Genomic DNA, 17,503 nt, shown 5'->3' on the forward strand with positions numbered 1-17,503 from the left:
ATATATATATATATATTTATTATATATATATATATATATATATATATATATATATATATATATATTTATTATATATATATATATTTATTATATATATATATATATATATATATATATATATATATATATATATATATATATATATATATATATATATATATATATATATATATATATATATATATATATATATATATATATATATATATATATATATATATATATATATATCCCACATCACAATCAACCAATCTATAGTGCACACCCATATGGTGAGAAAGGGGGATTATATACGGGTGCTGTCAAGGGTTCTGGAAAAACAGCCTACCAGTAAGTAACCTCAATGTTTTCCCTTCATCCATGACAGCACACCTGAGAGATTTCTGGAGAATTTAAGACATCTTAGGGAGGAACCACTACTTGCAGCACCCTTCTAGCAAAGGTTAAGTCAGCACAGGAGGACAGATTCAGCCTGTAGTGTTTAAAGAATGTAGATGGTGAGGCCAGGTAGCGGTCTTACAAATTTGATCAATTGATACCTCCGTTTTCTCAAACCAGGAGGTCGCCATAGCTCTGGTGGAGTGAGCCTTGATGCTGTCTGGGATCGGAGCACCACTAGAAGAGTGGGTTAAACTAATGGCCTCCCTAATACATCTTGCAATGGTGCCTTCTGTTACCCCGTAACCCTTCCTATTACTCTGAAGGCTACAAACAGGGACTGGGCCTTCCTCCACTGGCTGGTGATAGACATACTGTAGCAGTGCCCTTCTAACATCAAGATTATGAAATTATACCTCCCCTGAATTCTTAGGGTTATTACAAAAGGAGGGCAGGATAATATTTCATCTGAAAAATTAACGCGACTTTAGGAAGATAAGCCGAATCAGGTCTTAACACGACTATCCTCATATCTGTGTATAAGGAGTGTTTGTAGAAAGGGCCTGTATATCACTCACCCTACGGGCTGAGGTCAAAGCTACCAATATGATTGTTTTGAGGGTAAGATACTTGGCCAACAACTCTTGCACGGGTTCAAATGGGTCTTTGGTCAATGCTTCTAGCACTAGGTTTAGATCCCATGGGGGACCCTAGGGAATGTGACTGGCCTGGACCTATCACAGGAGTTTATAAACCTTGATATCCACTTATTGGCCATGAGATTACAACTATATAATGCCCCCAAAGCTGATACATGGAGCTTGAAAGTACTAGTAGCTAACCCCAGTTCGAACCCCATTTGAAGGAACTCCAGGATGGGACTGACAGGAGGCTTTGGACCCAATGGCTTCCCTAAAAACTCTAAGAATTTTTTCCATGTCCTGCTGTAAATTCTTGTTGTTATATGTTTTCTACTTCCTAGCAAAGCAGAAACTAAGCCTGGTGAAAACCCTTTGTTACTCAATATTGCCCTTTCAAATTCCACACTGCTAGATTGAAGCCCTTTACTTGAGTGTGAAATATTGGCCCCTGTGTAAGAAGGTCTGCGATCTACAGCAGGATCTATGGATCTGACCGTGACATTCTCAGTAGAGAGAACCATGGTCTCTTTGGCCAGAAAGGGGCAATCAATCACTCTCGCCTGATCCTCTCTGATCTTTTTCACAACTGCTGGAATCATCGCTATCGGAGGGAAGGCATAAGCAATATTGAAGTCCCAGGGAATCTGGAGGCCATCTACTGCATACAGGTTTTCCCTTGGGTCTAGTGAACAGAATTTTTTTTTACCTTTATGTTGTGTTTTTGGCAAACAAATCTATTTCCAGCAACCCCCATAGATGAACAGGAGTTTAGGAACCATTCCCCATTTCAGCTTGTTGCAGCTTAGGAAGTCTGCCTTGGTGTTTTCTGCTTCCCTGATGTGTAGTGCTGGAAGGGACAAAAAATGTTGCTCTGCTACCTGAAAGTCTGTTCACTGCTTCCATTAGGGAGTGGGACCTTCTTTTCCCCTGGTGGTTGATATATGCCACCGTAGCTCGGTTGTCCGACATAACTCGGACATGGCGACCCAGGAGGAGAGGAAGAAAGCCTTCTAGAGCCTTTCCCACTGCCCACAATTCTTTTACGTTTGATGACCTTCCTTTCTCGGGGAGTGTCCAAGACCCCTGAATTGTAGGACTCCTCAGGCGTGTTCCCCCAACCAGAGTTGCTTGCATTAGTTGTTATGTTGTTTACTGGCCTCAATCATTGGACCCCTGAAGCTAAATTTGCCCTGTGTCCACCATGAGAGGGAGTCTCTGACCTCTAAAGAAAGTGCAACCTTTCCTTCTAAATGCCCTTTTAGCAATCTTTGCGCAGACAGGATTTCTCACTGAAGCGGTCTCGTGTGGAACTGAACTCATCTGACTGCTGGGATGCAGGATGTTAGGTTTACTAACAGGGACTTGGCTTCCCTTAAGGTCATATTTGGAAGCTCTATGGCTGCAGAGGCCAGGTTTACAACCTTGTTCTCCTTGACCTCGGGTAAGAAACAAGTCTTAAGCTCGGAGTTCTGAGCAAGGCACAGGAAGGTCTGAACGCTTACTAGTTTTAGCCTTGATTTCTGAGTGTTCCCCACCCAGCCCAGATTTTGTAAGACGACTGTCGCCTCTTTCAACTGTGTAGCACAGTGGTTCTCCAGTTTTCCTATTAAGAGGAAGTAGTCTAGGTAAGGAATGATGACAGTTTCGGATAAGTTGAAATGCTGTCATCTCGGCTACTAACTTGGTGAATACCCTCGGAGCTACTGACAACCCGAATGGAAGGGCTCTGAATTGAAAATGTCTGATCTTTCCTTGTATGTATAGGGCTACTCTTAGGTATCTCTGATGGTCTGGATGAATCAGAATGTGATAGTAAGCATCCTTTAAATTGACAACCACCATAAAACAATTGTGGTGAAGAAATTTTATGGCTGAATTCACAGACTCCATCTTGAAAGTGTGATATTTTTATCCAGGGATTGAGCCTGTTCAGATTGATGATGGTCCTGAATGTGCCATCCGTTGTTTTTTTTTTTTTTAACAAAAAGAAGGGGGGAATAAAATCCCTTAATGTCATTCGGGCACGGCCATTCCCAGCGTGCCTTGCGCTCGTGACATCAGTGGTGCACGCTACCAGATTTGCTTCCCGGACGCTCCATCATGCTGAGACCAGCGGAGAGAGCAGGCACGAGAAGTGCAGCGCGGCAGTCCGAGACAAGCCCTGCATCTGTCTCTGCTGCCTCGCGCCCAGAGCCCTCATGTGACCCGTGAACGACGCTTCCAGGTACCTGAAGGCTGGTGCCACAGGCATGCAGCCTGCTGCTTTGGACACCAGGAAAGAGCTGGGTAACTTTTTCTTTAATGTTTACCGCCGTATCTCAGCACAAGGTTCACATCAAGGAAAGGGAAGAAATTGATGTGGCGTTCTTGCAGGGCGGATCCCTCTCTCAGGTGTACTGTCATGGGTGAAGGGAAAAGTCAAAATCATGCACCTTTCCTTCCATGCCATGCCAAACCAGTAGTTTGCAACTAAAATAGGAGGTATTTCCTCGTTCTGGGGAAATTGTGTAACAAATTGTGTGGTCCAGTTTCTCTATTTGTGCGCCACAATATTATAAACTTTTGCGAAGCAACTTAATCACCACAACCCTAGATAATTTTTTAGGGGTTGTGGTTTCCAAAATGGGGTCACTTGTCAGGGGGGTTTCTGCTGTTTAGGCACTATCGAGTCTCAGAGGAAAAGAAGTAGAGTGGGAAGTAATGCTCATCTCAAAATTCACAGAACCTCAGTGTTAAGTACAGTAAAGCAATATGTGCGCAAAATTAAAATGTAAATTTTAATGGGTCACTAAAATGAAACAGAAGTGCTGCCTAAAAAAGGGAAAAAGGGCGACTTCTAAGGTATATATAACATTTGTCACAAGATGGAGGCCCACCCTTTTCTCATAAAATGTAAGAGTCAAAAGAGTTCAGATCCTGGTCCACCATGCACTAGTGATCAAGAATTAGAAAAATCACTCTGGGTAAGGTAACACAGATAGCAGCAAGACATCTATATACACACTTCGATATGTCAATGTCGATATGTCACTGCCGATCTGAGAAACAAAATGTCTCGCTAACAATCAACCATTACCGATGTTGAATACTCGTATAAAGTGACTCGACATCACAGGTCACTAATATTGCATCTTCCTCCACATGTAGGGAATAGATTTGTTGTAAAAAAAAATCCGCTGTGTGACGGGTGTTTGACGGCAGGGTTTCAACCAAAGGTATTAACTGTACCATCTATATGTTTACAGACATTTTCCTGGAAGTTTCCCACTCTGGACACAATTGGCCTGCCTGGTGGTGTCTTACAGTCCTTGTGTACTTCAGGGAGTAGATATAGACCATAGGTTCCAACACTATTAGAGCATCGTGCATTTGTTTAAATACAATTTTCCTTTTACAAGCTGAGGCAAGGATACTTAGAAGTAGATCACTATATGAAGACAATGGATTAAACATCAACTTGCAATTACATTGCTTATCTCTGAGCTGGTGGTAGACCTCTGCCTCGCACATCTTACAAGGCCAGACCACAATGTATCCCCCACCCTTGTCCGCAGGTGTATATACCACATTCTTTATTTTTTTTTTCAGTTTATTGAGATTGCTATGTTCTTCAGATGTGAGGTTATCCATGTAAATCCCACTTGGGATAACCTCATTATTCAGAAATCAGCTGTACAAATAGCACAATATTAGGACATGCAGTTAAGGGTGGGACCTTCTGCGATTTTCTGTACAAGAAAGTATCTTACCCAGACAGGTGGTCTACTGCTCTCTCTCTGTCGAGAGAGTTCCCCCAGGTTCTGCAACGCCAATTGTTCCGTGGGTGTCGGAAACAGCATTTGTAATTCTTAATTATGAAGCAATTTCTTAAACATGAGGGATCTTGCAAAGATGTGGAGATCCTATGCAGCTGTGAAAGGGTCAAAGAATGAGCTGGGTGAAAAAGTAAGACTTCTAGACAACGATAGATCAACTTCAGAAAAACAATGATCAGATAGATTGATTACCTTTGGTACATTGGATTGGTGCATATTTTTGGTTTGTTTACATGTGTCTCCTGTCTGTTTAGGTTCCCAACTGCATTTCGTATTTTTCCCAAAACAGGTACTCAGAGGCATGTGACGAATGTGAAACATCGAGTTTTCACCTGCTGAGATGGATGAAATAGATTCTGATCACTTATTTTTGGACTAATGTCTGTCGTCTCCTTCTGTATACTTTTTTTTGTCAATAAAGTCAGTCATATCCCAGTTTTTTTTGACTAAAGGTCTTGAATTTGCTTTTCAAATCCATATATTCACAGATAGAGACAACGTTTCGGCCATCTAAGGCCTTTGTCAAGGTACAGGTGCATCTCACTAAATTAGAATATCAAAAAGTTAATTTCAGTTCAATACAAAAAGTGAAACTCATTATGTAGAGTCATTACAAAAAGAGTGATCTATTTCAAGTATTTATTTGTTAATGATAATTATGGCTTACAGCCAATGAAAACACAAAAGTCATTATCTCAGTAAATTAGAATACTTTATAACAACAGCTTGAAAAAGGTCTTTAAAAGCTGAAATGTTGGCCTACTGAAATGTATGTTCAGTAAATGCACTCAATACTTGGTGGGGGCTCCTTTTGCATCAATTATTGCATCAATGGGGCGTGGCATGGAGGCAATCAGCCTGTGGCACTGTTGAGGTGTTATGGAAGCTCAGGTTGCTTTGACAGCAGCCTTCAGCTCGTCTGCATTGTTAGGTCTGGTGTCTCATCTTCCTCTTGACAATGCCCATAGATTTTCTATGGGGTTAAGGCCAGGCGAGTTTGTTGGCCAATCAAGCACAGTGATACTGTTGTTTTTAAACCAGGTATTGGTACTTTTGGCAGTGTGGACAGGTTCCAAGTCCTGCTGGAGAATAAAATTTCCATCTCCAAAAAGCTTGTTGACAGAGGGAAGCATGAAGTCCTTTAAAATTTCCTGGTAGATGGCTGCGCTGACTTTGGTCTTCATAAAACACAGTGGACCTACACCAGCAGATGACATGGCTCCCTAAACCATCACTGATTGTGGAAACTTCACACTAGACCTCAAGCAGCTTGAATTGTGTGCCTCTCCACTCTTCCTCCAGACTCTGGGACCTTGATTTCCAAATGAAAATTGGAACTCTAGGACCTTGTGGAGTGTGTCAATGACTTCCTTCTGGACATCTGTCAAGTCAACAGTCTTCCCCATGATTGTGGAGCCTACTGAAACAGACTAAGGGACCTTTTTAAATGCTTAGGAAGCCTTTGCAGGTGTTTTTTGTTAATTATTTTAATTTACCGAGATAATGACTTTTGTGTTTTCATTGGCTGTAAGCCATAATCATCAACATTAACAGAAATAAACACTTGAAATAGATCATTCTGTTTGTAATGACTATATAATATGAGTTTCACTTTTTGAATTGAAGAACTGAAATAAATTAACTTTTTGATGATATTTTAATTTAGTGAGATGCACCTGTATATCTGTGGAATAGAAATTCAAGGAACCATTATGAGGCTCCCGTAGTGCAAGGGAGATGGATTTGCTGCTCCCATTAGTCAGAACTTGCTTCTATGTGAAATGAAAAAACATTTTTCAAGGGTAATTAAATTCTTTAATTGTGAATATGTTTCAACAAGATCCTTTTCTGTATTTTCAATAACCAACTGATTACGGCTCATTAATAACTCTATAAACTTAAAAGAACTGTTGAAACAAAGGGAAAACCTGGATTCTAAGGCCACCTGGAATCATTTGCATAAAATAATTTTCCAAAAACGCTTTATTCCATCATATTTTCATACATCTCTGCAAGAGATGTTTGGTGGTTTCTTGGAGTTCATTTATATTCCTCTGGATGTCTGATCCCACTACTGGAGACTCACTGTTAAAAACCTTTTCAAGTTTTGAAAGCCAGGATGAGTCCATGAAATCCATGGTGGCTGCAACAAATTTTCTAAAAAATACACAGCAAAATAAAGTTTAAAAAGAATGTCAGCAGTAACAGCACATATTAGAACAACAATTGGTATTACAGTCCCAAGAACTCTACATGGAGTAAATAACAGGTTCAGTACAGCTAGAATATATCATATAAAAAATTGTACACGAGAACCAGGGACAGACTGGGACTACAATTCAGCACTGACATTTGAAAGTACACAGTCCCATGCTGTACCCACCCCCTTCCCCAGATGGGGATCTCTATTACTTATAGTACTCTGTCTGCAGGGAAGTCTTAGTTGCTTACCGGTAACGGGATTATTCGGAACCCATGACAGCACCACGAGAGACGGGGGATCCGCCCACTAAGGACAGGAAACCTAACAGGAGTGCTTCCACAATGTGAAGGGAGGGAATATAAGGGTGCTGTCATGGGTTCTGAAAAATCCCGTTACCAGTTCACCCATGACAGCACCACGAGAGAATTGCAGAGAAGAAATTTCTAGGGAGGGACCACAGCCTGGAGCACCCTCCTACCAAAAGTGAGGTGAGTGGAAACACCCATGTCTAGTCTGTAGTGTTTATAAAAAGTGGAAGGTGAGGACCAGGTAGCAGCCTTACATATATCCTCAATGGAGACATATCTTTCCATCACTAATGTATGAAGTTTTTCTTCCTTCTCGTTCCTTTGGGAAGAACAGAAGGTGGGAAGGACTATCTCCTCAGTTCTGTGAAAGTGAGAGGCCGGGTCTAGTTTAAGGATTATCCTATCCTCTAAAATTTGGGTAAATGGAGGGGCCGTGGACAGAGCTTGGATGTCGCTTACTCTTCTGGCTGATAAGGTGACCAATAGGGCTGTTTTCAGGGTAACAATTTTTAGGAACGCTGACTCTAAGGGCTCGAAAGGCAGGTTAGTAAGTTTAGTCAGGACCAGGTTTAAGTCCCAAGGCATTAGTCTGGTTTTTACAATGGGTCTAAATCTAAATGATGCTTTGATGAAATGGGAGATCCAGTAATTAGCTGCTAAATCATGGAAGAATAAGGCTCCCAGAGCTGAGACCTGGACCTTCAGGGTACTGGTGGATAAACCAAACTCTAACTTCCTGTTAGCGTAGATGGGGGGAATCAGTCTCCAGACACGCGCTTTATCCCACAGTTTGGGCCACGCGCGAGCGGCCGACCCCATGCAGGGGACGCCGCTGCTACCCAACGCACACGGAGCAGCCCCCTGGGCTCTACCGTGGCATCTCCAGGTAATCCAGACCAACGGAGGAAGAGAAGATATCCCTGCCTAGACCGGCCGACCTTGGACAGGAGGCTTTCTTCAATCTTCAGCATTGGGTAAGCCTGCAGGGTTCCAATCAAGTACATGAAGCCACACTGAGGCGAGAGAGAGAGAGGTGCTGCCTTTTTAACCTGTAGGTTTCCTGTCCTTGGGGGGCGGATCCCCTCTCTCGTGGTGCAGTCATGGGTGAACGAATAAATCAAGACTACTACTGATATTTCCAATAATAGCTCTATATGATAACATTGCAATATAACAAGCATTTATCAGATATACAGTGGTGATACCACCTTACTATAATTTAGCCAAAACCTCTGTACTAGGACTAATATCACCACCATGTAGCGATCATATAATGGTAATATTAGATCTACACCAGTGCTCTGTAGACCATATATGCATGTACTTTGAATGACAATTTCCCTTTTCTTTTTTATTCAGCCCAAACCGCCATGACGTCTTCCACCCATAACTCAAAACTGCAAAATGTAACACAAACATTCCTGACTCTTCAGCCCCCTCCTCACGTTCACCCACCTCTGTCGAAACAATATAGTTCTATAACCAGTGCCACAGAATGTAATAATGCTCCTCTGTGCCCTGTACAGAAATATCACCGTAATAAGGTTCTTTCTGTACTTCCTCATAGTAATAAGGTTTCCAGTGCTTTATAATAATTGCCCTTGACACCTTATAATTACACCAAACCTACTTATAAAATACAACCACCCCGATGCATTCTTATAATGACTAGTGTTCTCTCCCTATAATTATTATTATTATTTATTGTTATAGTGCCATTTATTCCATGGCGCTTTACATGTGAAAAGGGGTATACATAGCAAAAACAAGTACAATAATCTTGAACGCAATGTGACAGCGACTGGTACAGGAGGAGCGAGGACCTTGCCCGCGAGGGCTCACAATCTATTAGGGATGGGTGAGGATACATTAGGTGAGGGTAGAGCTGGTCATGCAGTGGTGGTTACTGCAGGTTGTAGGCTTGTCGGAAGAGGTGGGTCTTCAGGCTCCTTTTGAAGGTTTCCACGGTCGACGAGAGTCTGATGTGTTGGGGTAGAGAGTTCCAGAGTAGGGGGGAAGCACGGGAGAAATCTTGTATGCGATTGTGGGAGGAGGAGATAAGAGGGGAGAAGAGAAGGAGATCTTGTGAGGATCGGAAGTTGCGTGCGGGTATGTAAAGGGAGACTAGGTCAGAGATATATGGAGGAGACAGGTTGTGAATGGCTTTGTATGCCATGGTTAGGGTTTTGAACTGGAGTCTCTGAGCAATGGGGAGCCAGTGAAGAGATTCACAGAGAGGAGAGGCCGGGTAATAGCGGGGGGACAGGTGGATTAGTCGGGCAGCAGAGTTTAGGATAGATTGGAGGGGTGTAAGAGTGGTAGAAGGGAGGCCACAGAGCAGGAGGTTGCAGTAGTCGAGGCGGGAGATGATGAGGGCATGCACTAGTGTTTTTGAAGATTCATGGTTGAGGAATGTGCGGATCCGGGAGATATTTTTGAGTTGGAGTCGGCAGGAAGTGGAAAGGCCTTGGATATGTGGCTTGAAGGAGAGATCAGAGTCCAGGGTTACTCCAAGGCAGCGAGCTTGGGGGACTGGGGAGAGTGGACAGTCTGACATTGATCGATAGGTCAGTTGGGGGGGGCGGGGGTGAATGGGATGGCGGAAAGATGATGAATTCTGTTTTGTCCATGATAGATTTCTAGAACTTATCAGAGAAGAAGGATGAAATGGCGGACAAACATTGTGGGATTTTGGTTAGTAGGGAGGAGATATCGGGTCCAGAGAGGTAGATCTGTGTGTCATCAGCATAGAGGTGATACTGAAAGCCGTGAGACTATGAGCTACCCCAGGCCTAAGGTGTAGGTGGCGAAGAGTAGAGGTCCTAGGACTGAACCTTGGGGGACACCGACAGATAGGGGACGAGATGAGGAGGTGGTGCGTGAGTGGGAAACACTGAATGTCCTGTTAGGTATGAGGAGATCCAGGATAGGGCCAAGTCTGTGATGCCGAGAGATGAGAGAGTTTGTAGTAAGAGGGAATGGTCCACTGTGTCGAAGGCAGATGACAGGTCTAGGAGGAGGACAGTAGTGTCGCTTGGATTTGGCGGTTAGTAGGTCGTTGGTGACTTTAGTCAGGGCAGTTTCAGTAGAATGGTGCGGTCGGAAACCAGATTGTAGACGGTCAAAGAGGGAGCAGGAGGAGAGGTGGGAGGACAGTTCAGAATGGACGTGTTGTTCCAGTAGTTTTGAGGCATAGGGGAGAAGTGATATGGGGTGATAGCTAGTCAGAGAGGATGGGTCAAGGGAGGGTTTTTTGAGGATGGGTGTGATTGAGGCATGTTTGAAGCATGAGGGGAAGACACCAGTTCTTAGGGACAGGCTGAAGACGTGGGCTAGGGCTGGGATGAAGATAGTGGTAAGGTTTGGGATGAGGTGGGACGGGATTGGGTCAAGTTTACAGGTGGCGAGGTGTGATTTGGAGAGTAAAGAGGAAACTTGATCTTCAGAAATGGTGGAGAAAGTGGTTTTGGAGGAAGAGGGTTGAGTAGGTGTGGGGAGGGGCTGTGGGGGCTTTAGGCAAAAGCTTTGTCTGATGGTGTCAATCTTCTGCTTGAAGAATGAGGCAAAGTCTTCGGCTGAAATAAGAGGAGAGGGAGGAGGCACTGGGGGACAGAGGAGGGAATTGATGACAAAGATTAACTAGTGTGCCTCCTTATAATAATGCCCCCCTCTACTGTGCCTCTTTATAATTATGTTTCTGAAGAGGCGAGCACATAGAAAATCATAGGAACCCTTTGCAGAAGTCTTATCATGGCATATAGGCGCAGTCACAGAAGGACACTTCCCAACTTTAAGACACAGAGGGATATCTACTGCGGCACTTACACAGCTATTTTGCCCCTATTGAAGCCCCTTAGTGTTCCCGCCCACTACGATACTCCTTCCATGGCCCCTACAGATAATGCCGCAAAAAAAAGGATGAACCTCCCACATTTCTCCACTTACAGTGTGATGGCCACACAAGCCCCACAGTAAAATGGTCACCCCCGCCCCTACACAGTAACATGGTCACCCAGCTCCCCCACACAGAATGATGGTCACTGCAGCCTCACCACACCAGTATGGTGTCCACAAAAGCCTCTCACACACATGATGGTCACCACTGACCCCCACACAGTATGATGGTTTCCCCACACATTATAATAGTTACTTCACAGACCTGACAGTATGATGGTTCCCCCCACCACACAGCCCTCCATATAGTATGATGGTACCCCTACAGGTAGCTATATAGTATGATTGTCCCTCCACACAGATTATCGGTACAACTCAAAAAAAAACAAACAAACACTATTACTCACCTAATCCAGCCTTCGCATCCACCGCAGCAGGTATTCAATACTCAATCCTTTAATGAAGTGGACACCAACAGCACGATACAGTGTTGTCACCAGCATGGTGCCGGCCTCCTGCAGGCAGCAGGCCAGAAGCATCCTGCGGCCTTCCGGAGTTGGTGACTGAGTATGGAGCCGGCGGCTCTGTGCTATGTCACAACCGTTAACAGTACTGCCGATAAAGCCAACAGTCGCAACTGATGCAGCCCACAGCTGGACCGGGCCATCTGGCCCCGAGGAGAACCATATGTAGCAAAAACAAAGACAAATTTGATTGGTTACAACAAAACTAAAAAAATCATACCTTTAAAATTGATAAAAAGATGGCGCCATAATTCCACATGAAATATGTGACACGGAGGCAAGTTAAAGCATATATGTTTGTTTATTTATATTACATGACTGTTATAAACGAAAAAAAAAGTTCCCTGAAGGTAATATGCATTTAAGTCATGTAATATCAAAAACATACCAGACAAGAGCAGCTTAAAACCAACAGGAACAAAGGAACTAAGAAGAAAACCAAAGATGTATGCAAAGAAATACCTTACCTTCTGTGGGATGTGGTGCAGGGCCCGACGCACATTTCGGCATACTACCTTCTGGGGTGACATCACACCAACAGGAGCATGTGCTTATACATGTATGAGATCAATGAGCACAAAAGATACACAAGGTTTTAATTATTAGTTAACTTGGCTATGTCTAAAGGTAGGTGGAATCAGAAGGAACTTGATACTTAAATGAATTATAGTCAACACAACCAAAGAGGGCAGGCTCAGTTAAATATGGATATTGCTGGCATGACCATAAGCTAAGCTAAGATTAGATTATACCTCCAAGGGCAGAGACATAAGTCCCTAGGTGTCCAGAAACCCACCCACAGTTGATTATTCATCAAAGGAAGCCGCACCCCAAGTCAATAAAGACCCACACTGCTGATATTTGTGCAAGACACACCTACAGTAGATCACCCTATGGTGTCCACCCAGGGTGTGGCAGAGACACCGTTCCATGTCGGAGCACGTAACATTGACGAGCTATGGAGGGTGCATACCAAAAGCACGTCAAGGAGGGCGGTCCAGTCACAGGATGCGAATCACTGCCCACATGAATCACGTGAGCCCAAGTCAGGTCAGATGATCGGAGCGGCAATCCGGAAGACACACCCAGGGATGAGCAAGCGTACAGTAGACTGAGCGCAATCAGGAGGGTTATGGCAGGTAAATATATTTGACATTCCTGAGTCATGGAAACGGGATGGGTGCAACACAAATCAATAGGATAGCAGTGGATTCATATATGTGACATATATGCCAGTCTCCATTCCTGTCATAAAACAAGACATTTGCCAAACCTACAAAAAAACCTGATATATATACTGATCAAAAAAAATAAAGGGAACACTCAAATAACACATCCTAGATCTGAATGAATGAAATATTCTCATTGAATACTTTGTTTTGTACAAAGTTGATTGTGCTGACAACAAAATCACACAAAAATTATCAATGGAAATTTAATTTATTAACCAATGAAGGCCTGGATTTGGAGTCGCCCCCAAAATTAAAGTGGAAAAACACACTACAAGCAGATCCAACTTTAATGTAATGTCCTTAACCCCTTAATAACATCTGACGTACTAATACGCGTCTGTGCCCTGGGACTTAAGAGCCAGACCCGTATTAGTACGTCATCGCGATCGCGCGCGCACACAGGCTGTGCGGGCGCGATCGCCGCCGGGTGTCAGCTGATTGTCACAGCTGACACCCGGTACTATGTGCAGGGAGCGGTCCTGCACCGCTCCCAGCACATTAACCCCAGCGATGCTGCGATCGAAGTCGATCGCGGCATTGCGGGGGCAAGGGGAGGTGATCGGCGATACTCACCTCCTCTTCCGGCTTCCAGCGCAGTCTGAAAAGGCTTCCCGGGTGTTGCCATGACGACCCGATGTCGTCATGACAACATCCGGGTCACCAGAGAGCAGGAAGATTGCTTGGACATGCGCAGTGCATCTCCAAGCAATCTTCACACTGTGCACTTCTGACAGCCTTCATGGCATAGGGATGGTGCTCCATTCCTGTGCCATGCAGGCGATCAGAAAAAAAAAAGTGAAAGTCCCAGAGTGGGACAAAGTAATAAAGTGTATAAACTGTGTGAAAATGGAAAAAAAAAAAAAAAAAAAAATGTGCAAAAATATTATAAAAAAAATAAAAAAAATAATACACCAAAAATAAAAATATAATGTACCCATAAATAAATATTATTATAAAAAAAATTAAAAAAAAACAATAAAAGTACACATATTTGGTATCGCCGCGTCCGGAACAACCTGACCTATAAAACTGTCCCACTAGTTAACCCCTTCAGTGAACACGGTAAAAAAAAAAAAAAAAAAAAACGAAGCAAAAAACAATGCTTTATCACCATACCGCCAAACAAAAAGTGGAATAACACGCGATCAAAAAGACGCATATAAATAAAAATGATACCGCTGAAAACGTCATCTCGTCCCGCAAAAAACAAGCCGCCATACAGTTCCATCAGCCGAAAAATAAAAAAGTCATAGCTCTCAGAATAAAGCGATACTAAAAAATATTTTTTTCTATAAAATAGCTTTTATTGTGTATAAGCGCCAAAACATAGAAAAATGATACAAATGTGGTACCGCTGTAAACGTACTGACCCGAAGAATAAAGCTACCTCATCAATTTTACCACACGCGGAACAGAATAAAAAAAAAAAAAAAAAAATTCGTGAATTGTTGGTTTTTGTTTATTCTGCCTCCCAAAAATCGGAATAGAAAGCGATCAAAAAATGTCACGTGCCTGAAAATGGCACCAATAACAACGTCAACTCATCCCACAAAAAACGAGCCGTCACATGACTGTCTGCCAAAATCTGGAAAAATTATAGCTCTCAAAATATGGCGATGCAAAAACTAGATTTTACAAAAAATGCGTCTTTTAGTGTGTGACAGCTGTCAGTCATAAAAACCCCACATGATTCTGGCATTGCTGTAATCACATCAACCCGAAGAATAAAGTCGTCTAATCACTTATACCGCACAAGGAACGGCGTCAAAAATAAACTCTTGGGTTAGGGCTGGGTTTGGGGCTAGGGTTGTGCTGGGGCTAGGGTTGTGCTGGGGCTAGGGTTGTGCTGGGGCTAGGGTTGTGCTGGGGCTAGGGTTGTGCTGGGGCTAGGGTTGTGCTGGGGCTAGGGCTGGGGTTGGGATTTTTTTCAAAAATAAGAAAAAAAAGATGACGATATGGCGACTAGTGTTGAGAGCAAGTGCTCGCTACTTGAGTTTGCATCGGGTATCGTGGGTATTTGAGTGACATGCTCGAGTCTCTGCCCCATAGGCTTCGCGGCCAAAAAACTTTACGGGGATTGCCTGCCATGCACGAGCGATCCCCGCATGTTTTTTTTTGGGTGTCTAATAACCGTGAAACATGCGGAGCAGGGACTCGAGCATGTCACTCGAGCACACGCTGTACATGGTGCATACCTGAGTACCCGATGCAAACTCAAGTAGCGAGCACTTGCGCTCAAGAATAATGACAACTTATTCAATATGATGACCTAATGTAAACAAATTCTGTGCCGTACCTCTGGGTTCAAAATGTTCACTATACACCTTAATAAAATCCTTGAGGGGTATAGTTTGGACACTTGTGGGGGAGCTCCACTGTTTAGGCACATCACGGGCTCTCCAAACGCGACATGGTGTCCGCTAACAAATTGAATGGAAAATCGGCTCAAATTGTTAGTGGACACCACATTGAGTTTGGAAAGCCCCTGTGTGCCCAAACATTGGAGCTCCCCCACAAGTGACCCCATTTTGGAAACTAGACCCCCCAAGGCACCTTTCTAGATGCATAGTGAGCACTTGGAACCCCCAGGTGCTTCACAAATTGATTCGTAATAATGAAAAAGTGAAAAAAAAAACACTTTTTCATTTTTATGAATCAATTTGTGAAGCACCTGGGGTTCCAAGTGCTCACTATGAATCTAGATAGGTGCCTTGGGGGGTCTAGTTTCCAAAATGGGGTCACTTGTGGGGGAGCTCCAATGTTTGGGCACACAGGGACTCTCCAAATGCAACATGATATCCGCTAACAAATTGTCGGCTCAAATTGTTAGCGGATATCATGTTGCATTTGGAGAGTCCCTGTGTGCCCAAACATTGGAGCTCCCCCACAAGTGACCCCATTTTGGAAACTAGACCCCCCAAGGCACCCATCTAGATTCATAGTGAGCACTTGGAACCCCTAGGTGCTTCACAAATTGATTCGTAAAAATGAAAAAGTGTTTTTTTTTTCACTTTTTCATTATTACGAATCAATTTGTGAAGCACCTGGGGGTTCCAAGTGCTCACTATGCATCTAGAAAGGTGCCTTGGGGGGTCTAGTTTCCAAAATGGGGTCACTTGTGGGGGAGCTCCAAAGTTTGGGCACAGAGGGGCTCTCCAAACGCAATGTGGTGTCCGCTAACAATTTGAGCCGATTTTCCATTCAATTTGTTAGCGGATACAATGTTGCATTTAGAGAGTCCCTGTGTACCCAAACATTGGAGCTCCCCCACAAGTGACCCTATTTTGGAAACTAGACCCCCCAAGGCACCTATCTAGATTCATAGTGAGCACTTGGAACCCCTAGGTGCTTCACAAATTGATTCGTAAAAATGAAAAAGTGTTTTTTTTTCACTTTTTCATTATTACGAATCAATTTGTGAAGCACCTGGGGGTTCCAAGTGCTCACTATGCATCTATAAAGGTGCTTGGGGGGTCTAGTTTCCAAAATGGGGTCACTTGTGGGGGATCTCCAATGTTTGGGCACACAGGGGCTCTCTAAACGCAACATGGTGTCCGCTAATTATTCAAGCAAATTTTACAATCATAAAGTCAAATGGCGCTCCTTCCCTTCCGAGCCCTACAGTGCGCCCAAACAGTGTTTTTTCCCCAAATATTGGGTATCTGCGTGCCCAGGGGAAATTGCACAACAAATTTTGCGGTCCATTTTTTCTTGTTACCCCTGTGAAAATAAAAAAAATTGGGTCTAAAGTAACATTTTTGTGAAAAAAGTTAAATGTTCATTTTTTTCTTCCACATTCAAAAAATTCCTATGAAGCACCTGAAGGGTTAATAAAGTTCTTGAATGTGGTTTTGAGCACCTTGAGGGGTGCAGTTTTTAGAATGGTGTCACTTTTGGGTATTTTCTGTCACAAAGACCTCTCAAAGTGACTTCAAATGTGATGTGGTCCCTAAAAAAATGGTTTTGTAAATTTTGTTGGAAAAATGAGAAATCGCTGGTCGACTTTTAACCCTTATAGCTCCCTAACAAAAAAAAATTTTGGTTCCAAAATTGTGCTGATGTAAAGTAGACATGTGGGAAATGTTATTTATTAACTCTTTTGTGTGACATATCGCTCTGATTTCAGGGCTTAAAAATTCAAATTTTGAAAATTGCAAAATTTTCAAAATTTTTGCCAAATTTCCGTTTTTTTCACAAATAAACGCAAGAGATATCGAAGAAATTTTTCTACAATCATGAAGTACAATATGTCACGAAAAAACAATCTCAGAATCAGGGGGATCCGTTGAAGCGTTCCAGAGTAATTACCTCATAAAGTGACAGTGGTCAGAATTGTAAAAATTGGCCCGGTCATTAACGTGCAAACCACCCGCGGGGCTTAAGGGGTTAAAACAAGTCAAAATGAGGCTCAGTATTGTGTGTGGCCTCCACGTGCCTGTATGACCTCCTTACAATGCCTCGGCATGCTCCTGATGAGGTTGCGGATGGTCTCCTGTGGGATCTCCTCC

The sequence above is a fragment of the Phyllobates terribilis genome, unplaced genomic scaffold, assembly GCF_046119375.1.
Source record: "Phyllobates terribilis strain yellow unplaced genomic scaffold, ASM4611937v1 Scaffold_3__8_contigs__length_932513732, whole genome shotgun sequence".
NCBI lineage: Eukaryota > Metazoa > Chordata > Amphibia > Anura > Dendrobatidae > Phyllobates > Phyllobates terribilis.